At 39.2% G+C, this 25,958-nt stretch overlaps 1 pseudogene; it reads left to right on the top strand.

The window, feature by feature from the left end:
* The first annotated feature begins 8,918 nt into the window (after positions 1-8,918).
* LOC120309611 lies at positions 8,919-21,696 on the top strand (annotated as a pseudogene).
* The last annotated feature ends 4,262 nt before the right edge of the window (positions 21,697-25,958 follow it).

Genomic DNA, 25,958 nt, shown 5'->3' with positions numbered 1-25,958 from the left:
TGTATTCAGGACTAAAGACATTAAACAGCAACAGCAACCTATAGACTGATTCACACAGATTCATAAATAAAAAGAATTTACCAACCCCAGGGACCTAAATTAGCAATGCCCATGTCATTTCCTTGTTTCTCATGACTGTATTCTTTTTGATGAATTTATGGTACCTTGAGGTTCCATATATAAACATATGGGACACTCAGTTCTATGGAATTCTTGATGCTGCCTGAGCTTGATGCTGTCTGAGCTCAGTGATTTTCTTGCAGACATTTCATTACCAAACTAGATAATGTCATCAGGGAGTGGGTTTGCTCTTATTTTTATATACTAGTGGCTTGCCTTGTCCATGTTGGTGGGAGTGTTCTTGGTAGCTCCTTGATGCTGAGTTCTAGCAGAAAAATCATTTAGCTGGAAATTATATTGCAATAGGGATAAGACCATCTAACATTACTGAAGCCATCAGCAGCAGAAATACATAAAAGAAAAAATTGTTCCAGGATTGTAGAAAATTAGACATGCCTACTAAGAAATTACATTTGGAAAGCATCAAGGTAATTAATCTTCCTCATGTCTTTGTTATGATTAGTAGAGTAGCATTAGTTGATCCATTGTAGTTTTAGGCCTGATCCAATGCATTGCGGAAAATACAACAGGCTATAGAAGTTTGTCTGTGAACATGCTCACTCCATTCAGTTATCCTCTTTTTTTCTGTAGTGGATCCTAATTCAGGGAAATAGGCATATTCTCTAGTGCATTATTATCCTGCATGCTTAGTAGCAGACCTGGAAAACATGCTGCTCCTGTTTTATAGATTCATCTATAAAACAGGATGGGCATATAAACTATGTGCTTATTTTCTTTCTTAAAATACTATTCAGTATCCTTTGGCCTCTTACTCTTTAGAAGGTAAAACATGTGGATTCCTTGGTGCACTTTGAGCATGATTGTTTTCTTATAGGCATTTCATTACCCAACTAGGTAACATTACCAGTGCAACATGTAAAATATGTAAGCAGCCTCAAGATAGAATAGTGTGATCTAAAATTATGAAATATGCCTGCGTATTGTTTAACCTCTAAATTCATATTCTAAGCCCCTTATTTTTGAAATTAAGCAATAGTCTTGCTATCTTACAGCATTTGGTTGTGGAAGCAGGAAAACAGAGGATTATGGACAAAAGACATTCATTGTTCTGGCTATCAAAATAGAGTTAAGCAGCCAGTTAATTCACCTAACAAAACACTAAGGGGATAATTAAGTCCACCTTCCTCACAGAAACCATTTCCAGCAAATGGATGTATTTGCATACAGCTATAGGAGTAATGCAGCAATATCTGATAACAAACTCTTGCTTTGTGGGAAATAATTTCAAAGGAGAAATATATCAAATAGGAGAAGGAAATTGTTATAAATTTGGAGATAATTCATAGCCTGCAAGGCTGAATTGTTGCCACCATTCTGTCTGCTTCAAAATGCTTGTATCGTAAAAAATATGTTGCAGAAACTATTATAAGCAAGAGCAAAATTGTCCAGCCATCCTTCCAATGAAGATTTTGATCACCGAGAAGTGAAAATAATGAATTTTTACATTGAAATTCATATCGCACTGAACTGCAACTGGAAGCAGCAGTTAGGTATGAGATATGACAGCTTTCCCTGAGACCACAGCTGACCTTTAGCTGAACAGAAATCCGCAACTATATTACTGAATGCTTTATGAAATGCAATATAAAAAGAATAACATGCCTATTTTTGCCATTGATTTTACATACTCTGAAAATTTATCCAACAAGATTGGTTTAGTCCAAAGTAGTTAAAAATAAAGTCTCCTTCAGACCAAGCCTGGCTCTGCTCACTTTGTGGATATGTCACATAGTTTTCTTGGTGACAATATTAAAGTGGCTTCTTATTGCTTCTTCTGGATTTTGTTTTTCAACTTCCCATCCAACACAGTATTTTTCTGGTGTTAAAGTACAAACCAAGGTCAAATCCTGCTAGTTTTTCCAAATCAACCGAGATTACCTAGAGACATAATCCTAGGAATCCATTGGAATTAGAAAGATAAATATAGTCAAAATATTTAACTGGAATAGCTATGAGCCCTTGTATTTCTGGTTCAAATCTACTGTATTAATGAAATAATAGCCTAAACAATGTCACTTACAAATAAGATCAAGGTATTAGGAAACCTTAGAAATTCTAAAATCTGCTACTTTCTTCAAAATCCTTCCTAAAGCTGTACTGAAAGGAAGCACAAGAGTCCCATTAACTAGTCAGCAATACAGAATGTTGGTTAAATGGGTGAGAAAAGAATCGACAACTAGGAAGATTACCAATGGAATGTAGTGGCTGGAAAAGAAGAAAGAGTTTGGAAAAGAAGGAGAGATACAATGGCCATTCTTATTTAGATTTCCAAGATACACTGTGAGAAAATGTTTTTTAAAATGCCCTGAAAGAGAGAATGGAATTAACTGAAAAAATCCATGTTAATGTTAATATCACTGAAATTGGCACAATAACCTTCAACCCTCAAAAAAGAAAGTTTTTTTTTAAAATGATGGAGGGAGACCTAAATTTGAATTAATTAAACATGTTCAGTGGATGCAGAAGGTTGACAGATTGGGGCAGGGGGTTGCAAAGGAATGGAATTTGCTGCATCTTGATGCTATGCAACTGTGGGTGATCAGTGATGCTGATGCTAAATACAATTTAAAGCATCTTTAATGGTCAGCATATCACAAGATCAAAATTATTCTGTAAAATTCTGACAATAGGAGACTTCATTCTCATAAGATTTCAGGCAGAAACATCATCACCTCTTGATAGGCATTTTAATGAGATTGGGACATTTTTTAAAAAAAAGTTATTTAATTTTGTAGTCATGCAGATAAATATGGATTCCTATATGCCATGGCTAACCTGTGTCATGTTGCTGACTGCTTGATATTGTGGTCTTGATGACAGCATGAAGGAAAAAGATGAGAAGCACTTAAATAAAATACAGTAGCTGGAATGCCAAATAGGAGTATTCCCCAAATAATATTTTACTAAAGGCCTAATTCAAAGGAATTGTACTATGCTAATTAAGTCTAGTATAGCTCAGATCTTATTTTACCCATGAACATGAATCCTTTCCTATATTCCATAATGCTAATTTGGAAATTTGCATCTAGTAGAACCATAGAAGAGTTGGAAGGGTTCTTGGCAATAGCTAGTCCAACTTCACATTCACTGCAGAATCTGCCAAGTTTCTCTGACAAATAGCAATAGCAATAGCACTTAGACTTATATACTGCTTCACAGTGCTTCACAGCCCTCTCTAAACAGTTTACAGAATCAGCCTATTGCCCCCAACATTCTGAGTCCTCATTTTACTGACCTCGGAATGATGGAAGGCTGAGTCAACCTTGAGCTGGTGAAAATCGAATTGCCAAACTGCTGGCAATCGGCAGTCAGCAAAATTAGCCTGCAATACTGCATTCCAACCACTGCTCTGCTAATGATTGCCCAATCTCTGTTTCAAGATCTTTATCAAAGGAACTCACATTTTCATGTTATAGGCTGTTCGTTTTATTTTTCTGAAACAGTAAAGAGAAGGTACTTGATAAAGTTGAGGAGCATGCAGGATGAATTACATCTATGATCCTTTATCAGTGAGAGAGGATGAGAGAAGAAACCCAAGATCTAGAGCAGTGTTCTTCACACTGGCTAAGAAATTTTGATAGTTGAAATCCACATGTCTTTAAGTTGCCAAGGTTGAGAAACACTGATCCAGAGTACTGTATAAGGGCATAGAAATGCAGAAATTTTGAAAAGCTACCAAGGATCTGGTCCAGTAACTCTGATCATGCTAATCCTCTCAATAAAGAGCAGGTTGCATAAATGTAATAATCATCTTACCAAGAAGGTTCTGTTTACAAACAATCCATGGCTTATAAAATATCAAATGGATATTCATAAATATTTTACCTCAGTTTACACCAGCCTTCTCCAAGTTATGTGCCTTGCAGAAATCTGTTTAATTGCTTGTTTATTATTTATGCAATTTAGACACTGTCCAACTCCAGAGAGACTCCAGGAAGCTCACAATAAAACAAAAAAGGTAAACGTACAAGATAAATAAGATTATAAAGGGGGGAAAAGAACAAGGTAAAGGGTGTGGACATTCAATGCATAGAATCCTCTGGTCATCATAGCCAATATCTGAGAGAGATGTACAGTTTAGACATTTGAAATATAAACAAATAAATAGAATAATGAGAAGTCCAAATCTTACGAATCATACATTCAAAAGGTACTCATGTTGGAGAAGGTTGGCATATAATAAAGCATCTACCATGCTAGGGTGTAATTCTTCTTGAAGGACATCATGAAGAAGAAAGTAGGTTCTTATTCAGATCAGATTAAAATCCTTATCAGAGATGGAGATAAATCTTCCTACCTCCTGCCACCTATCCATGCATAGATGAGGCTTCTTCCCCTACACCTGTACCTGTTTTGTTGCTCTATCTATGAAGATAGAAAGGAGAAACAATTTAGCCTTCTTTCTTTTGCTTCTGTTTACCATGATGCCAGATTCACAGGTAATGTCATTTTAATAGGATAATTAATCTAGGTCAATAACTAGGAGGGGTATCAATAACGTAGTAGGGGGAGAAATGGAGGAGAGAGAAACTTTCTTCCTCAGCTTTGATGCTACTTCCAGAACCGTAGAAAAGGTCAGTGGAGTACTGGAGGGAAGGACCTGAGGTAAGAAGATGGATAGATGGGCTGTACTAGATCTCATGAAAGGAGGATGGATGAGCAGAATAATTGGGTCATCATAATTATGGGCTTGTGAGTACATCTTGAGCTGAGGGAGGACACTGAGCATAAGCTCACAATGTACATACAATGGGATGGGAGATGATGGAAGATAAAGTTATATTAAACCTTAGCATCTTTTCCTGAAGTCTATGGAGATAATTAAATGTATGTGCATTTACTTCAGGATTTAAAGGGTAAGAGTGGGAGATGCTAGATTGCTAACTGGTGAATTGGCCCATAACTTTGCAGTATAATTGCTCCTCTATCAGACTGTGATGTCTGATAGAAGAGTAACTCTTGGCAGAAAGCAAAGCTATGGGCCATTTCACCAGGTAGCAATCTTAGCATCTCCTCACAGTGCTCTTTCCTTGGACCTCACAGTGCTTGAAATGTGGAGGCCTTTCCTGGCCCCTCACTTTGCAACACAATGCCCACAATGTCCTATTCTGCTTCTAACTAACGCCTCTGCACATTCAGACCATAAGTGCACTGGTATTGGAAAGCACTGAATCTAGTGGCAAAGTAGCTCAGCGTTCTCTGCCATAAATCCTAGAATTCTATGCTAAAGTTACATTATACCCTCTGCAATATTACACAGTAAATCAGAGAGGTTTCAAAGAAGTTGCAGCATCAGCCACTTGCCTGTAGGCTTGATATTTATGGGTGGCAGATATGATCAATGTGCTACAGCCACGGCTCCAGTGAATGACAAGATACCATTGAAAGGTTTGCATTATTTTTGCTTTGGGCAGTCACTTGTGACTCCATCAGTGAACCCAGGTCAAAGAGGCTCCAGATAGGCTGGTGTGGGAAAGAATTTGCTTTTACTGGAGCTCCTGGATCATTTCATTATTTTCTTGTTTAATCTTCAAGAAAACCTCTTATCTGATTTCCTATCAAAGCCTTTGTATATATACCAGGCTGGAGATGAATGGCTTAAAATGCCAAGCAAGATCAGAGAGCTACCATGAAGGCAGAACTGTAAAAGCTGTGATCAAATCAATATCCATTTTAGCAAGGAGGAAAAGAAAAAGAAAAAAATATATTTAAAACTCAGACAAGCTGAAAAATGGCAGCTTTCTGCAAAGAGGTCACAGTATTCAGCAGAGTTGCAAAAAATAAGTTTTATTTCTATGGGCTCTTTGCCCTTACTTAGCCCCTGAAATCTTTGTGACACTGAAGCTGATGCTCGCTAATTCCAAGGGGAATGGCCCAATCCACCAAGAAAAGAGTGGGGAAAATTTGCATCCCCGTGGCTATTAACTAGAAACCAGAGGCTGCACACATGCAAGTGAATGCCTATTCCACAGATGGGTTCTATTCCCATTTCAGTTCACATGCCCATCTCACATGTCTTCTAGTCTGAATGTTGAGATTGGCGGAACTGGCCAATTGTGAAGGACAGGAAGCCATGAGGCTTCCTCTCTGTAATGCTCTTCAGACTCCTGGGTTACTGCTGACCTTGGGAAGTAGTAGCAGTCTTGAAAAAAGGAGGTAGAGGAAAATCCTTCCTTACTGTCTCCAGCAACCCAGAGCACAACAAGTTCTTTGGCAACTGTTGAAGGTCAATATGGTGCTCTTTGTAAGGCACAGCTGCTTTAATTGACCAGTCAGCCTTTGACCAATATTTATTTTGTTTCTGGAAGAGAATAGTTTATTGGCCAAGTGTGATTGGACACAGAAGGAATCTGTCTCCAGTGCATAAGCTCACAGTGTACATACAAACAACAAAGTGATATAATCATAAGATGCCAATATGAGAAGGTAGTAGAAAACATGAGAAGGATAATAGTAATACAGCCAAACTACATAGGTGTATTTTTAGACACAAGACAGTACTGTGGGAATTAGGTGTTCAGCAAAGTGAAGGCACAAGGGGAAAAACTGTCTTGGTGTCAAGTTGTTTTGGCATGCAATGCCCTACGGCAGCATCCTGAGGGGAGGAGTTGAAACAGTTTATGTACATGATATGAGGGGTCTGTAGATATTTTCTCAACCCTCTTTCTGACCCATGCAGTATACAGGTCCTCAGTGGAAGGCAGGCTGTTGCAATTGTTTTTTCTGCAGTCCTAACTATCCATTGAAGTCTGTACCTGTCCTCGTTGGTTGCTGTACCAAAGCAGACATCAGATCCTTAGGGTTTGATAGCTTGGCAAAATAACAATCATTTCATGGGGGACAGATTTCTCCCAGTCATATTACAGAAGCACTGACGTGAAAGATCTGTAAGATCAAGCTGTCACCTGTTACCAGAGCATGCCTAATCAGTGACCACATCTGTATCATCCTCAAATAGTTGGTACCATGAGGAGATTCTTCCTGATGAAGAATCTCTAACAAAATTTTGCTATAATTTTCTTGTAATCTGATTTCATTGATGAGGGTCCTTCCCCTCCAATGTAATTGAGATCAAGTACACCCTAACATTTCCATGTAATAATTTTCCAGATATGTGAATATGGCATTTGATTATGTGCCATGAAGTCAATGTTGACTTTTAGTGATAGATTTTCTCTGGAGCAAAATTTTGAAAATTTGATAGTGAATACTCATCTCTTAATTAATTCTTGTTTCATCTAATGCATACTCCAACCAGACTTTCTTCAAGGGACTGAATCTTCTTTTGTTCTGATTTCTAGTTACAAATAAATTAGACATTTTCCTACATTGTTTTTCTACCAGTTCTCATTCCATTTATTCTTGAATGAAAGCAAGAATGAATTTAACTTTAGAAATTATTTCACAGAAGAAATTTTAGAGAAATTTATCCTGGAGGAATACAGGTAGTCCTCAACTTATGGTCACAATTGAACCCAAAATATTTATTGCTAAACAAAATGTTAAGTGAATTTTGCCCCATTTTATGATCTTTCTTGCCTCAGTTGTTGCGCTAATCACTGTAGTTTTTAAGTTAGTAATGTGGTTGTTAAGTGAATCTGGCTTCCCAGTTGACTTTGCTTGTTAGAAGATTGTAAAACGTGATCACATGACCCAAGGACACTGCAACTATCATAAATGTAAGTCAGCTGCCAAGCATCTGAATTTTGATCACATGACCATGGGGGATGCTGCAACTGTCATAAGTGTGAAAAACAGTCATAAGTCACTTTTTTCAGTGCCATTGTAACTTCAAATAGTCACTAAAGTAACTATTTTAAGTTGAGGACTACCTATAAAATATTATTGTGCTTGTTTAATGATGATGTGGTTAAAGATTAAAGTCTTGTCATTCACTCTACACTCACCTCTCCAGTGATTTTCCTGCTTTTTTCCTCGCTGGAGAGCTATTTATATTTTTTTTCTACAATGGTGAGAGCAAGGAGCAATCCTGAATTTATATTTTTTCAAAAGAGAATCTGAAAACTACTTCTTCCAATTGGTCTGCCTGCAGATTTGATGGGGAATTGAGAAAGAAATTTTGTGCCCTCTAATACAAATAGTCACATATAACTAATGGAGCTGAGATGAATATCCAGATATTGATGAATGGTGATTTGTACATCTTTGTCCATAAAAGCGGTTTTCATTGTTATCCTTCTCCTCTGAGGAGTTTATGTTTTATTTTCTCACAAAGTGGTCTTATGTGATCTATTTGTGAGCTATACCTCTTCCCTAAAGTGGGAAAAAAATAAGCTGAGCATTCAGCTTTGGACACACAAAATGATACATTGAGAATTGAAGCAACATTGCCTCCTATAATCTTCTCATACCTTTTCTTGGCTTACACTTCTAGTCCGCAGAGATTTTTGAGAAATTTCTTTAAATTTAGTGCTTATTTATATTGAGTCCGAGTCTCTTCCCACCTATCCATCCAGGTTTTCACTTTTTAGAGGTAAGCCATCAGGAAATCTAAAGCTAATACTCAGATCACAGCTGATCATTTATTAAAGATCCCCACCATTAAGGTTTTTGACTATTTTTCAGCTCTTGGACTTTGTGTTCCAGTAATGGAGCTGAAATCACTTTTACCAACAGAAACTTTGGGACAGGTCATAGAATTTACAAAGAAGGCACAACAAACACAAAACAACAAGAGTAAAGAATAACAAAAAAGCATTTTTTTTACCCTACAGCTTAGACATGAAAAAACACACAAAACACAAAAACCAACTCAAATGGACAGTGACATGTCTCAGAAAATTGACCAATGGGTGAGAAATCTGTCTGACAAAGAGCTTACCCAAACAGAAAATAATGTTTTAGCCAAAAGGCTGAATTTTGCAGTAACACCAATTGTAGATCTCCTCACAGCCACAGAATCAATCGTTAGGAACAATAAACTGGTAGAACCAGAGGCAGAACAATTAAGGATAAAGGTATCTACAGACCTCACCAGTGCCAAAACACCCCCTTCTCACCTCACAATTCAAGGAAGGAGAGTAGTAACATCTCTAGAAAGAGACCCAAACATCACCATTCTGCCAGCTGATAAAGGAAGATGCACAGTCATCCTGAACACAGATGACTACAAGGCCAAAGTGAACAGCCTTCTGAAGGACACTGCTATGTCTGAGACTCTGAAGAAAGATCCCACCAGCAGTTACAAGAAAAAAAGTCATTGATTTCTTGCAAAACCTACTGAAGGACAATGCCATCAACAAGCCACAATATTACCACATATGTGCCATGCTGGACCTCTGCCTGACCACTACCTATTTTTTCTGTAGTATTTTATTACTTTTCTAATTTTACATTTAAGTATTTAAAAAGCAACGTGGTGGCTGGGTTAATCAATAATTCAATAGCATACGAAAATCTTTAGTACAAATCTTGAGGTACCACATCAAATATTTCCTCTCTTTTTCCCTTAATATCTACTGTTTCATATTTGAACTAACACTAACTCTATTATTCCAAATCCCCATAATTGTCCTGATATGTTTGTCTTTCCTTCGGTCTGTTCTTCTTCTTGCTCCTCAAATTTCTTCTGATTTGTATAGAAAGTCTTTTCCATTTTCAGTGTTGTCAGTCCCTTTTCTGGATTTTCCATTGACTGTATTTGTTGGTCAGTTGAATCCTCTATCATAGTATTTAATTGTTCCACTTCTTCTGTTATCTTCTGCATAGTTGATTCTTTAATTGTGGTCAAAATTTGGGTTCGTATAATTAGGCTGACATCTTGTTCTTTTTTGTACATCTTATTTCATCACAAGCTGAAAGAATGGTTTCATGTATTGCTTTCAACATAAAAAGAATCTGTTCCTGGTCTTCATCCATATTCTCTTGATGGTGTGTTAAGTTGAGGGCTTTAAAGTCAGAGAATGAAAATATTTTTATAACTGGGTATAGGACACAGCTGAGCTTCTCACAGCTGGTATTTGTCAAGGTTGAAAAAGTCTTAGCTATAGTCTGGGCTTCAAGCCAAGTCTCCTTTGGACAATAATAAGTTGTAATATCAAACTTGGTCACAAGATATCACCAATGCCTTTTAAGGTTTTTTAAGTCCAAAATTTTAATAATCCTTTTTCCAATTTTATTTATTTATTGTAAATAAAAACCAAAGTCTTCTGTAAAGATAAGAAATCTTTTGGTTCCCAAATTTTAGAAGCATATAAATCCAGTTAGATTAAGGTTATTCTTTCAGTGTTTTAACTCCCCTGGGTAGCCAATCGCCGCTATTCTTAGAGGGTGGGATAGAAGTTCCCGTCCCTCTCACAAGGGGGAAGATGCTTTGGGCAGTTTTTGCAGGAAAAGAAAATACTTGGGATTGAAGAGAGGTTCAGATCTCACCCAGACTCATCCGTGCTGCTTTAGAAGTGCCTTTAGAAGTTTGACTTCGGCTGTCTGCAGCCTAGTGACGAGCCATATTTCTATGGCTGATCTTTCGTCTGCCAGTTTAGAGGGCTGTCCCAGATCAAGTGGGGGTCCCCTCCTTGCTTGTCACCCCTACAGGGTGACTCTCAACCCTTTCCTGGGTCCCTCAGCGGAGCAAAACCGAATGTGGAAGACGGAGCTCACTTTCCAGCATCCGTGGCAGCTGCGATGGCAAACCAGAAGTCACCACTACCTATTTTAAATACAATGAAGATTTCTACAGACACAGCTGCACCATGGGTTCACCTGTGTCCCCCATTGTGGCCAATCTCTACATGAATGAGGTAGAAACCAAAGCCCTAAACTCCTTCACAGGAATTCCAGCCATTCACTGGTATAGGTATGTGGACAATACTTGGGTCAAGATCAAAACACAGGAATTGGAAGCGTTCACCAAATATATCAACTGTATGGACAGATACATCAAATTCACATGGAAAGATGTTGAGGAAAATAGTCTAGCCTTCCTGAACTGTGCAGTACACATTAAGGAAGGTCAGAAGCCTTAACACTGAAGTTTGCAGAAAATCCCCACACATAGATCAATATTTACATTTTGATTCTCACCACCCATTGGAGCACAAAATGAGAGTTATCACAACCCTACATCACCAAGCTGCAGGGCTGCCTACCAGCAATGGTGGGGAAGAAAAAGAACTAAAACACATCAAGGAAGCCCTCAGAACATGTGGCTATCCCAACTGGGCCTTCATACATCCCCAAAAAGACCCAGCAGAAGCTCCTTCATAACAGAAGACAACAATAAATGAAGCATTATTGTCATTCCATATGTTACATGAATATCTGAAAAGCTCAGGAGGATCTTCAGCCAACACAACATACGTGCACACTTTAAACCCAAGAATACACTAAGGCAGGGGTGTCAAACTGCCAGTCCGTGGGCCGGTTTCATCATACCAGAGCTACGCCCACCCCATTGCCAGCAATGGCAAAAAAGCTCCAATATGTTGCACGACGTCACATGGCGTCGTGAGTTTGATATGTCTGTACTAAGGCAGAAGCTAGTCCATCCCAAAGATAAAACACCCAGACACAAACTAAGCAATGTGGTATATGCACTACAATGAGGTGAGCCATGTGCAGATCTGTACATTGGGGAAACAAAACAACCACTTCATAAACACATGTCACAAACCCATCAGGACAGGATTCAGCAGTCCATCTGCATTTCAAAGATAAAGGCCACTCTTTTGAAGACAGCAAAGTCCACAATTTAGACAGAGAGGACTGCTGGTTTGAAAGAGGTCATCTATGTCAAAATTGAATAGCCCTCTCTCAATAGAGGGGGAGGGATACAAGATCATCTATCTCCAGTCTACAACACAGTCCTTTCAGCTGTTCCCAAAAGGCTCCACACCCATTTTCACCACTCAGGTGGCTTTGAGGACACAGATAAACCTCCAGATGGCCTCAATGACTCTCTAAAAGAATGCAAATGAGCAGCTGTCTGCAAGGAATATAAATCCTTCTGGGAATATGAGCGGATTTCCAGAAAACATTGCAGACTACAGGAACCATTTGCACTTCAGTTTGAGATGCAGATAACATAGACTCATCCCTAACAGCCTGCGCCTCTCTTCAATAATGAAGGGCACAGGACAGGAAACATCCTGCAGCCAAGAAGGCTCCACACACATCTGCACTACTCAGATAATCTCCAAATGGCCTCAACAATTCTCTAAAAGAATGCAAATGACCAGCCATTCTGCAAGGAATATAAATCCTTCCATTCTCCACCATCCAATCAGAACTGAAGAAGCTTCTTGGATGAGAAGTGAAACATCTTCAAAGAAAAAGAAGAAAGTCCAGTTGCCTCTTGAAAAAGCACCTTTGGGGACTTCCGGTCCTACGTGGTAGTGACTGGTCGCGGGCTTGCGGACCACCGCACCCCCTGTGGCTAATTTTTGTCCTGTTTATGGATCCCATAATGGATCCAAGCCGCCCTGGAGAGGTGGCAAAGAAAGAAGGGTGCCCCAGCGACTCTGGAATGACAGCAGTTGTTCCGTTCGTCTTGGGGAAAGCCTTCTAACCTGACAGGAGAAAGGCTGTATTTCACTGATCAGCCCAAGCTACTTGCAACCAAAGTCCAAAAGAACTAACCAGCACAACAATAAATAGCATGCTTGAAACTAGGTGAGGAATCTGATTTTCCCTTTTCCATTCCATACTTAATTTCCTGGAAAATATTCCCAAGAAGCAAAATACCTCTGAAAGTGAAGAAGGGGGACTTTTGCCCCACCCTTATAATAACGGAAGCAGCAAATTAAAATTTCCATGGAGGATCAAAATATATGGTAATGAAATACATTTATAAACTTGAAAGCTAAAATTTAATTTTGGACAAGTTTAAAATTGTTGAATGGTTAAGACTCTCATTTTAAAGACCATTGTTCATATTGAAAACTAAATAGATGCTGACAGCCAGTGGTGGATGAAGATTATGATGGTTATGATCTCCATAGAGAACTTGCCAAAACCTGGGAAAAGCTAATCTGTGTTTGTGACTTTTAATAACAAAGAACAGCTGTGACCCAAAAAAAGAGACAACAATCTGGGCTGCAGACAAGAGAGATTATAAACTTTAGGAAAAAAAATCTTTTTTGAATTCTTTGGATTACAAATATCTATTTAACCGGGATTCTAACGCTATTTGAAGGAAAACTTCAACTTTTGGCCATCATGGATCATAGACATGTAGATAGAACACACCAGGAAAACATAAATACCTCTCAGAAGGCGATATATAGTATACTGCAATTAATTCAAACAACAATGAGTTCAAATCACAAAGAAATCCAAAATAAATTTGAAAATATAAATCAATGTATTTCTAAGTTAACTCTACAACAAACAAACAAAATTCCAGGAAACAATAACAGAGAAGGAGCAAACAAAACAAATAAGTGGACATAAAATTGAAAATAGAGACTCTAAGATGGAACTTAACAAAGCAAGAAAACATGATTTAATCCTAGTGGGAAAAAATTCACAAGAAATGGAAAAAACAACTCACCCCTTAAGACTACAAAATAAATCTGAGGACAAAAAAAACAACAGATTGGATAAAATGGAATGTAGAGATGTTGAAAACATCAGAGAGAAAGGGAGTGATAAGAGAAGCAGAAAAGAAGGGGAAAAAAGATTTTCAAGAAACATGGAAAGGCAAAACCTTTTATTTTATTTCTTGATATAAGTAATATATATGTTGAAATAAAAAAGAAAAAATGTTTTGAATAAGAGTTAAAGGATTAGATGACTAGACACATTAAATGGAATATTTAAAGATTAAATATATTTTTAATTATGGTTAAAAAGAATAAGAATTTTTGGAAATGAATATATATTAGCTTAGGAGGAATATATATTTTAAGTAGTATTTTATTTTTTATATTTCTTTACTCTTGCTCTTTTTTCCTTTTGTTTACTGTTTTTACCTTATCTTTAAGAAATGTAAAAGTGTTGAGGTGGTTTATATGGGAAAAATTGATTTAAATCTTTAAATGTAATTAACTGTTGAGAAGATCTTAACCAGCAAGAATACTCTGAACTTTATGGGAGAAACACATTTAAATAAGGATTGTAACAGGATATAAAATGAGGCAACTAGAATGATTTAGATAGAAAAGAAATATTATATTGATGTGATCATTATTTCTAGGAATATTGGGAAAAAATCATATATGTAACTGTTATCTATTAAAATAATAAGAACTGTATTAATTCAAGGTTTGCAAAGAAGACATTTTGGGGAAAAGGGGAAATCAACTAAATGTACTATGTGGATTATGGATTATAGAAACCAATTATTAATGATTTTTCTTTACAAATGTAAACCCAACAAACACACTGTTTACCGACTATTAAGTGATTTATGTTTTAAAAAAGCAATAAAATATGTGGAAAAAAGAAAAGAAAAGAAAAGAAAAGAAAAAGCACTTTTGGGACAACCATGACCTGGATGACTGAGAATCTCCATAGACACCTGGTAGTAAGAGTTGAAATTACTACATTGGGGGGGGGGTGATCAAAAGAACCATGACTATCTTTCAGATGAAGAGTTCACTAGCTCAACTGGGGATTAATCTTTCTTCCATTCTTCCTCACAAGAAGGTAAGCATATCTTGCATGGGAAAGGGGACCAGGACATTCACTGCGACTCTAAGTAAGGTCCTCTTAATCATGAGACATGGAGGAGCTGCTGCTCAGACAAGTACACAAAGGTCAATTCTCCAGGTAGTAAGCTAGGTCAGCATACCGGGAAAGAAACTAGCTCAGTGCACTTAGTAACAGTAAGTCATGATTTTTTGTCAAAGGGCATGGAAAATTTAATTCCTTGATCTGTCTTATTAGAACCCAAGAAAGCAAGCAGCTGGTCAGTTTTATACAACTGGCAGACAGGTATACATAACATCCCCCAGGGCTAGCAAACCTACTTTTGATAGACATGTTAACAGGCAGCATTCTAGATGCAGAGTGAATCTAGATCAGGGGTGTCCAACCTTGGCCACTTTAAGACTTGTGGACTTCAACTCCCAGAAGTCTCCAGCCAGCATGGGAAATTCTGGGAGCTGAAATGTACAAGTCTTGAAGTTGTCACGTTTGGATACCCCTGATCAACATGCTTCAGAGTGCAAAAGAGCATAAAGAAAGTACGTTTTGGTAACTTCTTAAACAGTTCATCTTTGACTTGGGTCATGCAACAGACCTCTGCAGCTACCTCACAAGCCTGGAAAAAGACATCCTAGGAATTGTAGTCAGTTGTTTATGCTTCTGTGCACTTCATAATACATTTCCCCCACCTTTTTTTTTTTTTTTTTGCTGGGAGCTATGTTTGGAATAATATGTGGCTTGATTGCTATCATTTTAAAGATTGTTTGTAAAAGCAATTGCCTTCCCCTGGCCTATTTCTAAATAATAAATAAATGCATAATTGGACATTGAGTTTTGAATGTCAGTTCAAATCACAGCAATGGGAAAAGCAGGAAGTAAAAATAATTAGGAAACAGGGTCTCATATAGCATGGATGGGCAACCTTCTTCTCTTCACGGGGTGCTTTGAATTCTATTTAAAACAATTTTTTTCAAGGCAGTCTGTAAATGCAAAATGGATGGAGTACAAGTGAGTAAAGGAGATATTTTTCAGTTTCCAGAATTTTTAGACTGAGAGTGTTTTTAAAGTTATTTTCAAGCTATTTTAGGAGACACTGTACAGTTACCGGGTTTCTCACTTCAAAGGGGCAAGAAATTATGCTGCTGGTTTTGAGAAATATGATTAGAAGTGGTTATTATAAAAACAGAGGGCTAGGGGCTACATGCATTCCTCTTGTACAGCACTGTCTAGACCAACCCACCTGCCCATTCTCCTAAATCTTTTGCTTCAAAAGGTCTTTCTAGATTACAGGGGTAGGCAACCTTGGCTCTTTTATGACTCATGGGAGTTGAAGTCCACGAGTCATAAAAGAACCAAGGTTGCCTACCCCTGTTCTAGAAGATTGGTAGAAGTGAGTCAAGCATTTTGAGGACCGTTGGCAGAAACCCCCCCTCATTTATTGATTGGTAATATTTATATGATCCCACAATGACACATGTTCTTTGTTGAGTTTATTAAACAAATATATCAAAATAAAAATAATATAAATTATAATAATTTGTAAACTGTAATACATATTTTAAAAGTCTTAGATGAGTGAAAAGATTTTCATTTTGGGGGACATAATATAATGTTTTGTGTGACAATAGGGTGCAAATAGGGAGAGGCCATCTATCTAGGGGTTATCCACTTCTTTACTAATGACAAGGTACATAGAGGAAAACCTCTGAAAAGTTTCTTAAAACTTGAGTATGTATGGGAGAAGAAAGTGCCTTGAGTTATTCCTTCCACTAACTCAGTGATGGCGAACCTTTTAGAGACTGAGTACCCAAAAACCATCCCGCCCCCCTGCCCACCTCCACCTGCCTCCCTACTCCATTCCCCCCGCTCTGCCCTGTCCGCCCACAGGGCTACCCACTGCCTCTGTGGCCTACTGCAGATCACCCAGACGGCCCTGCAGCACCATAGCGGCCATGCCCTCCACCCGCACCCCACAGCATCATCTGCACGTGATGGGGCACGAAGGCAGAGTCTTGTCCCTGCTGCCATGTCCTCGGCCGCGCTGCTTCGTGTGGACCACACCCGAGGGCTGCTTGTGTGGAGGGGGCTGCGTGGGGAGGCGGGGCTGGAGCGACAGTGCGTGTGCCACAGAAAGGGCTCTGAGTGCCACAGCTGGCACACATGCCATAGGTTCGCCACCACTGCACTAACTGATAGAACATGCAACCCATCACAAATTTTTTCAATTTGACTTATTGAAATGATTGAGACCATGTAAAATACAATAAATTAATTATGTTTTCTAAGTTAAACCAAGCTCTTACCTTCAGATTGTGTTCACTCAATATTAGACAGAAGAATAGGCCTACAATTGTAGGACCCATGAATGCCAACCTCTCTATAAGCCACTTTCAATAGTCAAGAAATCTCCATGCTTATGGATATAAATGGAAAAATGTGTTAAGGGCTGTCAATGTTTCCTCTAAGGCAGGGGTCTTCAAACCTGGCCCTTTTATGACTTGTGGACTTCAAATCCCAGAATTCCTCAGCCAGAATGCCTGGCTGAGGAATTCTGGGAGTTGAAGTCCACAAGTCATAAAAGGGCCAAGTTTGATGACCCCTGCTCTAGGGAATGCATAGAGAATAAAGGTTGCAAGTGTAGCATTACCTCCTCAGAGGCCCTCAGAAACCCAGGCCCTCCCAGCCCTGTCTCCACTCGTCAAGCCCTGCAGTGGTGTTCTCTAGGGGTTAGTAAGATATCTCTTCCAGCCGGAGCTCATGCAGAGTTAGGAGGTAGCAGGTTCTTGTCGTCAAGGAGGGGCTTCCAGGAACGAAAATAACCAGCCCCGATAGTCAATGCTATGATGATATCCAACAGCCCAAGGCCATTCTAGCAGCAGTAATTGAGGATTCCTCAGCAGTCGTTCAGAGTCAAGTGGGATGGAGGAAAAACGCCAGCTCCAGACAGTAGTAGAAACAACAACAGTCAGTGTGCTGTAGCAATAGCTCACCCCCCCTCAGGGCAACTCCCCCACAAAGTCTAAAACTTGTACCTGCAACAATAGTCACAGTCCAAATAGCCTCCAGGCTTCGCGGCAACAGTAGCCACTACCAGTCTCTCCTCTCCTTCTGTTGCTTCTTCTCGGTCAGGTCTCAGTGTCAAAACCCTCCCTCCCTACTTTATCTTTATTGTTAAAATACGAGGCTAGGAGCTTCAGCCAACTCCTTTCTACACACTCCCCCTTGCCTCCATTTGAGATATCCTCCTTACGAAGGAAGCAATAAAATTCCACTCTCTCTCTCCTCCGTTTGAGATACCCTCCTTACAAAGGAAAGCAATACAATTCCACTCCCCCTCTCTCTAGCCTCTGTTTAAAATATCCTCCTTACGAAGAAAAGCAAATAAAACTTCCACTCCCTCCTTACCTTCACCTGACGAAGTGCAACAGACACCCTGTCCCTTTCCATTCCTTCCCTTTTCTATCTTTTTCTTCCACCCACGTTGGCCACACCCAAAGCCAGCAGCAGCTGTGTCAATCTCTCCTTCCCAACTGAGCTCCTGCAAACACTCTCAGACAGCCCCGCTACACAAGTAATGGAGATGGTAAAGTCTCAGTGGTCAAAGTTGGCTAAATCCTATCACCCACTGAAGTTGGGTCAGGTGGTTATAATTCCATTTCCCCTCCTCTAATTTAAAGAAAGTAGGTACAGCATTTTGGATATTTCTGATTTGAACATGGAATTGTTACCTGAGATGACTTACTTAAATGTTGTTGCATGGAAAGATTGCTCTGGTACAATTTGGTTTTTAAAGAAACTTGATTAAGAGATTCAGCTTAGGGTTCAGCAGCTGTGATGGAGTATTGATCCACCCTAGGAGTGCAATAGCCATAAAGGATACTCAAATATTTAGAGGCAAAAAAGTGGCTTTCGTCTTCTACTAATACAGATTTGCCTCCCTAGGAGGAACTCTTAAACGACAAGGAGAGCAGCATTCCGGATAGTTCACTTTTACTGCTAATATAAACATCATTAGATAAACTCATTCAATAAAGCAAGGAACAGACTACTAAAATTAATAAGCAACAATCACCTTGAAGCAGCTGTGTTGTTGTATTACCCATTGCCAGGCAAGGGAGAGTAGCATTTTCATCCCAGCAATGCTTTTAAAGTTTTTATCTTAAAGTTTTTCAATGGTAGATAACTGGTCCCCATTTTTGCCACTGAAATCCCACTTGAAAGTAATTGATTCATTTATCTGACTCACTTGAGTCTCTTTTCTTTAATAGAGAAAAAAGTACAAAAATGTTACCTAAAGATACTGATATATTTAAGTTTTTAAAGTAGGGGTGGATGGACAACCACTGTGCCTCCTTTTCTGCTTTTCCACCCCTACCACTATCCACATTTCCTTTGCATTTGACTCACTTCATCTTTTCTCATGCCTATCCTGGCCAGAAATAGGGTTAAAAGCACAGTGGATGCAATCTTGGTCCACTGAAACATATCATTTATAGCTGAAGACCTATAGAAGAACATAAAATGCTTAGTTGAAGAAGGTTGCTAACAGACCTCTTTTGAAGTTAGAACGTTAAATCTGTTCTTCCTTGAATGCAAAATAGTGGGAGATCTCATATTTCAAAATAGTGAATGGACAGGTCAGACATTTTAACATAGTCTGTACTTATTCTGTTCAGTTGTTGACCAGGGAGATCCTGGTTCAAACCTAAACCAAAAATCCTAGGAGGGAAAAAAAACAGGTTCAAAGTCACAATCAGCTTCAAAAAAAAAAAAAGTTAAATTTTTGTCTTGTACTTACTTTTGAAAATGAAAAATTGACAAGGATCTTATATATTTAAAACTATAAGAGTATTACATATGTGTGGAATGTAATTGTCTTAACAGCAGAGGGAACCAAGCATCAAGCATACAGAGTGGGTATGAGACAGGTAGAGAGAAGTATAATCAGTGATGGGATTCAGCTGATTCACACCAGTTCAGCAGAACCGGTAGCTAATTTTTGTTGCCCAGGCCCAGAATGGACTTCTGGAAGCGGCATCCACACATAGAACTGGTTGTTCACATATTTGAATCCCACCACTGAGTATAATGCCATTAGGATTACTGAACTGAAAGAAACCATACAAGGAAAAGAATAGAAGGGGGAACAGTGTATGCTAAATTTGACATAGCGTGCAGCATCATTTGCTCGAAAAATCCCTTCAGTGGCTTGTCCAGGAGCCTCTTTACATATACTGGGTAAAAAATCAATATGCATGTTATTCCTTAGGATATTGTCTCCGCCTCTTTATAGAAAATGAAGGAGAATTTTTTTCAAAAGTAATACCAGGAACATTTATCCGAGGATGCAGAGAGGAGGAAATTGGCTCCATATATGTTTTAGAACAGTGTTTCTCAACCTTGGCAACTTTAAGATGTGTGGACTTCAACCCCCAGAATTCCTCAGCAAGCAGTCCACGCATCTTAAAGTTGCAAGACTGAACAAGGCTGTTTTAGAGAAAAGAGCAAAATGACCACAACCTGTGTTTCTTTCTGCTAATGTTAAAATTGGGAAGATTTTTTTTTTTCTGAGTATCTGCTAAACTCTTGTTATTAGCTATATGACTTTAAGATATACACATATAGTTTGGGATCTTGTTCAAGGCGGCAAGGAAACCAGAGGCAGCCCTTCAGCTATGCAGCTATGGGGACACAATATATTAGTTCTCTACTTTTCTGGTGTTTTAATTTTTTCCCTAACTGTGAAGGTGGTCCTGAGGTCTGCTGGCTGCAATATGGCTGCTTTGAGTGGTAATCAGAAGTATTCTGTGTAGCCAAGTGAGATTTCACAAGGCTGTCAAAACGTGTTATATATATGACATTACAATAGTCTAAAAAGGGCCCAAGTGTGCATTCTGATGCTACGATGCAGAGCTCGTCACTAGCCTCTTTTCCATCATTTGTGTGAGCAGGCACGGTTGCACTACTTTTCCACTATTGCTACAATTCAGATACCTAGGCTACCAATACTATATATTTCACACGGCCAAACAGAAAGTAAAATATAGGTCATCCTTTACTTACAGCCTTAATTAGTAATAGTAGTAAAGTTGGAAGGGACCTTGGAGGTCATCTAGTCCAACCCCCTGCTCAGGCAGGAAACCCTACACCATTTCGGACAAATGGCTGTCCAGTTTCTTCTTAAAAACTTCCAGTTGGAGCATTCACTGCTTCTGGAGGCAGGTTGTTCCACTGGTTAATTGTTCTCACTGTCAGGAAGTTTCTCCTTAGTTCTAGGTTGCTTCTCTCCTTGATTAGTTTCCACCCGTTGCTTCTTGTTCTGCCTTCAGGTGCTTTGGAAAATAGCTTGTGGGGAATCTGAAGCCTGTGTCCCATAACTCTGCAATCTGTATCCAAGGTTTGAGTTCAGGAAAACTCCCTGGAGGACAAAAGGGGGGGGGGTGTCTAACCAATTTGCTCAGATTGAAGAAGCTACTTGAATAAACGGTGAAACATTTCGTACCAACAAAAAAATAAATCCGTGACACAACTTCCAGACAACTGTACCTGGATGATTGAGAATCTTCATTGGCAAGTGTCTGGGGTGCATTGCCAGAATTGTTGAAGTCCACGAGTCATAAAAGAGCCAAGGTTGCCTACCCCTGCCACAGGGTCTCAGCAAACAGCAGCAGCTACAGGGGATTTTTTTTTTTTTTTTTTTTTTACAGCTCTGTGCTGAGCTCTGCCATTTCTGGGACCAAGATCTGGCTAACCAAACATGGATGCTTCAGGAATAACTTGAAGGAGGCAGAAAAAACTACTTTCTGATCTTGTGTTCCAGACAAGATTGATGTCCTGGAAATCATGATCTTCAATGTATATCCTGAAGCAATGTTCAGGGTTCTTCATCAAGATATATTTAAGCAAAACATGGATCACCTCTCTTTGGTCACAAATGTTCCCACATAATGCCTAGATACATCTTGCCGCTTCTCATCCATGGACACAGATCATCATGCCATTTGCACGTGTCTGCGTGTATCTCCTCAGCTGAAGCACTAGCCTGGCCATTCCAATCCCCAAATGCCTAAACCCTGGCTTTCCAGGGGGACAAAGTGTGGCCATTCCACACACTCCAGCATTTATAGGGTGCCACCAATTGTAACAGATGTCTGACAGAAGACAAGAGGTCCTTCAAATATAAAACATACCATGAAGGAAACTGAGGCAGGAGTGGACCTTAGAAGCAGGGCTAAATAGGGGGGCAATGCACATCTTCATCTGAAAGTTATTGTAAGAATTGCTGAGATATGGGGCTTGAAAAGATCTTCTTTAACCAAAAGGAAATGCTAAGTTTTGCTTACTATTTTTAATAATTAATCTGATGCAAAAACAAACAAAAAGAAATAAGTGATTTAGAGGCCCTTTGAAGAATCCCTGGGAAGTGAAATTTGCTGAACCGACGGCTTTGCCAGAATTGTGAAGAGACCCTGATGCCTTGTCTCTCCCCAATGCTCCTCCTTGCCCCCTCCCCACTGGGAAGCTGCTCAAACTGTTTTTCAATCCATCTCTCCTGAGCTAATGTAGCCTAAATATATTTTTGTACACCTCATGTACCGATAGCAGCAATAATGCATTTTTGCAGCCACCATTTCTAGTTACCAAGTCCCTTTGGCTCTAAATGATCCAGATATCTGCCAGGATTGAAAAGCCATTTTGCTATTTCAGCTGTGACTCCAAGATAAGGCAGGTGGTAAACAGATCTCACCGGACAGCAGGTTAGTTTGAAAAAATACACATGCCTCATTTGGGGGAAACATTCAGGGGAGCTCGGTTTGCCCTTTATTCACACCCTGCTTCTTCTGTCTGATCAGCAGGATGGCCTCCATGTTCCTCTTTCCAGACTGATGTTCACCTGGTGCTTTGAGACTCTGGGCAAATCAATTGCAGATGTCCTTGTAGACAGGTGAGATCTCAGGGCAGCAAGAAAAGTGTGTGTGTGTGGGGGGGGGGGGTAGGCTGTTGAGATGCTGCTTGAAAAGCTACTTACAACTCAGGATCAATTCCTCAGCTGAGTAGATGTACCTTTTTCTGCAGACAGATCACACATTCCATGATGATGTTAGCTTTTTCACAAATCATTTTTGAAAGTTTCAATAACACCCAATAAATAAAGCTTGTGACCAAGCACTGGTGGGGGGGGGGAGAGAGAAATTCAGAAATTCAAGCTGCTGGGAATTGCAGATTGTACAGTAGTGGCCAAAATTGTGGAAACCTTTTGGAAAAGTGTATTTTTGAGGTTTGATGGCTAATAACACCATTTTGTTTTTGCAGTAGTACCATAAAATTATATATCAATGGAAAGATAATTTAATCAAGATTGTAATGCAACATAGTTTGTTCAATTATCTGTGCTGTATTCTATGAAACCTCATAGCCAACTACCAGAAAAAGGAAGCACAACTTGCTTAGGTTGATATCAGGTAGCTTTCCTTTATCTGATTATAGCCAACGAGCATGAGTGTGTAGAGAACCAATCAGGTGTCATCTTGTTTTGGCAATGAGCCAATCAGATCACAGTAGGATTCAGTTATTGAGAGGAGGACATTTGTCAGTGTGTTATGTGATCGCTATCAAGTTGGTTGGGTGTTTTTTTCTTTCATTTAGTGAGCTTGTAAAATGTAATAAAATTAAAGTAATGGTGCAAAGAGTTGACTGGTTGACCAGAAAGTGATGTAAAATAGTATTATTATGTGAACAAGGCTACAGTTATAAAGAAATTAGAAGAAAAATTGGTGGAAACTTAACCAAAGGTTGCATTTCTATTGTACGCTTTCCCCAAAAGGTTTCCACAATTTTGGTCACTACTGTATAGACAAGTCAATTCACCTGCAGAAGATTGGCACAGTAAAAACTTCACTTACAGTAGCAGAACCAGACACACAGTTAACCAACTGGGTAATTATTGTCTAGGAACTCCAATTCCATCTTCTATCACTTTATCTTCAACAGCCTAGTGGTGTGCCATAAAGGTGGCAGGGACTGGAGAAATGTATCCAGGAAGGAGTGCTTTTATCTCCCAAATGCCACTGAGTCTCTATTTATAACATTCAGTCATTCGAGTCACTGTCCTATAGCAGTTATCATCATTTTGCTCAAGAATCATACAGTAAGTGGTGACAGAGAAGTTACTGCACATTGTATCTACGGTATGTTCTACTCACACTTCCATTAGTGTCCTGGTTTGTTATATCCACCTTGAGATTAAAATAGAGACAGGTTGCAACATTTTAAAGTTGCAATTATTGCCAAGAAAAGAGTGTACCATTAGGTAACATTATATCAATGTGATGAATCCAGAAGGCAGCGCAGTTCTGCAAAGAGAAACCAACTGCTTTACAATAACAGGAGTATCACTTCATACCATGTTAACTGCCTAGGAAAATTCAGCTATCTGGGAAACATGTTGTTAAATAACAAACAAAACAGAGAGGTTGTTTGTGGCATGTAAATAGACGATCATCCCTAAGTATAGAAAATGGCTGTTACAGAAGCTTTCATTTGCTTGGTCACCATCATCCTGCAGGTATCTTCCCGGGGTGATTACGCTGCAGCGTTAACAGGGGAGCCCATTGCCTGTAGGTTTAGAAGCAAGTCCCACTGAATCCCCCCCCCCCGACTTAAGTGAGCATTGCAACCCTGGTTCAGGGACAGAAGGGTGTTATTTGTCAAAATGCTATTGGCTGGTGCCTCAACCAAGCCTGTATAACTGCACCAATTGGAAACTACTCAAGAGAAGGTAAATACCTATTTTTCAATGTGATGAATGGCCTTGGAGAAAGGGGAAGTCGGGAGGGAAGATGTTACCTATTCCAAGGCTCTAAATACATTATTTAAGCAGGCAACCTGTTTATGTTGTCTCCAAATGAAAAATTAATGCACCAGAGGCTCTTTTGTGTTTTCACAAGAAAATAAATATATTTGGAAACTTTTTCCTCTTGAAGAACAAAGAAAAGGCCTTTCTGTTGCCAATGTCAGAAATTCAACTATCAATCGTCTCCCTGTGCGAAAAGGGGACAACTCTATTAATGAGTAGCCAGGTATTAACATAACAGAGCAGCCCCATTAATCTCCTGAGCACTGTAAGGTGCTGACACAAATAAGCTGAAGCAAAGCTTTCTTGTTTTACTTTTAATGGGAAAATGAAATAGCAGTTGTAGTTCACCCTCTATTATCAATTGGAACATGCCAAAGACTCTCACTAATGCTAAATGTTTGAGCCCAAAGGCCTAAAATTAAAATCTACAAGTGTTTTCAAATAGGCACACCCATCACAGAATTAACCTTAAAAATGAGGAAAACAGTCTGATTTTACTCAGGGCCGAATCTGAACAAGATTGGCAATGCTGAAAATGGATGCCTCTTATTGAATAATCCAAGACATGACAGAATCCAAGCATGACAGAATGAGTGCTGGGCACTGAATTTTTCAACATTGTTGTTAGTGACTGGATAAATAAATTTTCTCATTTTGCAGAATGATTAATAGTCTAGAAAATAAAATAAAATTCAAAACCATCTTTGCAGATTACTAAAATTGGCTGAAAAAAATGCACAACCACTGTGAGAACAGACTGCTGGAGTAGATGGACCAGGGACCAGATCCACCAGGGCACTGCTTACATTTTTAGGCACCAGCCTAAGATGCCAGTGCTTGGGGAGTGCCAAAGCTGCCCCTCCTTCTAAATCATTCTAGCAGTGAAAGTCTTTGCTTCAGCAGAAAATGACCCCATGAGGATCTAAGGGTGCCATATGCCCTTGAACTAGCATTGCCAACTGTTGCTGTTTTTAACTATATAGTTGTTTCCAACTCTTGGTGACTTTATAGGCAAGTGCGCTCCATGCTACCCTGTTATGCATAGCTTGCTTCAGCTGTTGGATGTTCAAGTTCGTATCAGATTTGATATTATCAGACCACTGTGTTCTTTGCTTGCCCCTTCTTTTTTCTCCACCTGGCACTGCCAACAGGAGAGATGAATTTTCAACTTTCCAGTTCTTCAGATTCAGCCCTGAATTGATTTGGACTTTCCCCCCAATTGCTATAATAGAAGCCAAGCTGAACAGTGTGACTGATATCTCTCCCAAAAACACCTATACATTTTATCTTCAAGAGCTCAAAGTAGGGTGAGAAATTTGGAAAGGGTGAATTATCCAGTGAGTTTCTTGGCAGA

The sequence above is a fragment of the Crotalus tigris genome, unplaced genomic scaffold (assembly GCF_016545835.1).
Source record: "Crotalus tigris isolate CLP2741 ecotype Arizona unplaced genomic scaffold, ASM1654583v1 scf7180000018048.2368360, whole genome shotgun sequence".
Lineage (NCBI taxonomy): Eukaryota > Metazoa > Chordata > Lepidosauria > Squamata > Viperidae > Crotalus > Crotalus tigris.
Note: the sequence above shows the minus strand (reverse complement) of the source record. Positions and strands in the feature narration are given on the sequence as shown.